Raw genomic sequence first — 982 nt, 5'->3', positions numbered from 1 at the left:
GGGGTGGAGCCAGCGATGGGAGCTGGGTATGGTGGAAGCTGGTATTCTCAGGAACTAGGGTTCCCTTGCCTGGGCCTAAAGCGGAGCCCGTGATCGCGGGGAGCTGCAGCTGCGTGTCCCTGTTGCCTGGGCGGATGCCTCATTGGCAGCATGCTGCGGAAGTGCAAGATATATGAGGAGTTCCTCAGCAAGGTCTCCATCCTCGAGTCCCTGGACCTGGAGAAGTGGGAGCACCTAATGGTGGCGGACACCCTGGAACCCATGCAGTTTGAAGACGGGGAGAAGATCGTGGTGCAGGGGGAGCCCGGCAACGACTTCTTCATCATCACGGAGGGCACAGCCTCTGTGCTGCAGCGCAGGTCCCGAATGAGGAGTACGAGGAAGTGGGGCATCTTGGGCCCTCTGACTACTTTGAGGAGATTGCGCTGCTCCTGAACTGGCCCCGGGCGGCCACCGTGGTGGCCCACGGGCCCCTAAAGTGCGTGAAGCTGGACCGCCCCGCTTCGAGGGTGTGCTGGGGCCCTGCTCCGAGATCCTTAAGTGCAATATCCAGCGCTACAACAGCTTCATCTCCCTCTCAGTCTGAGCAATCCTGAAAAAGAACAAAGTAGGTGGGATAACAATACCAGATATCAAGCTGTATTACAAAGCCTGTGGTGGCTCCTCCGTGTCCGGGGGCCTAGGGGCTGGGGTCCCACGGGGTGGGCGCCCCCCTCCCTCCAGACTCCCGTGTGGAACGAAACAGTCCCCTGTGCATTTGAAGACAAGGGCAAATGGCCCCCCGACTGAGGAGCAGCCGCTGCCCCTCCCCCCGCAACCCATCTCTCCATGCTCTGTGGGCTCATCTTAGGGACCAGTCCTCCTGCGTTCTCATCCCGTGGCGGGAGGAGGAGGACCCGGCCACCTCTGTGTCCAGGTCACCAGGTCGAACGCAGGGGAGGTGTCCCAGCGGGCGACCCGCAGGCCCCGGGGCTCCGAGTGG

The 982-nt window shown here is 62.1% G+C and overlaps 1 pseudogene; it reads left to right on the top strand.

The window, feature by feature from the left end:
• The window catches only part of LOC102769640, a 10199-nt pseudogene extending 9603 nt beyond the window's left edge, over positions 1-596 (top strand).
• The last annotated feature ends 386 nt before the right edge of the window (positions 597-982 follow it).

The sequence above is a fragment of the Myotis davidii genome, unplaced genomic scaffold (assembly GCF_000327345.1).
Source record: "Myotis davidii unplaced genomic scaffold, ASM32734v1 scaffold1051, whole genome shotgun sequence".
Classification (NCBI taxonomy): Eukaryota; Metazoa; Chordata; class Mammalia; order Chiroptera; family Vespertilionidae; genus Myotis; species Myotis davidii.
Note: the sequence above shows the minus strand (reverse complement) of the source record. Positions and strands in the feature narration are given on the sequence as shown.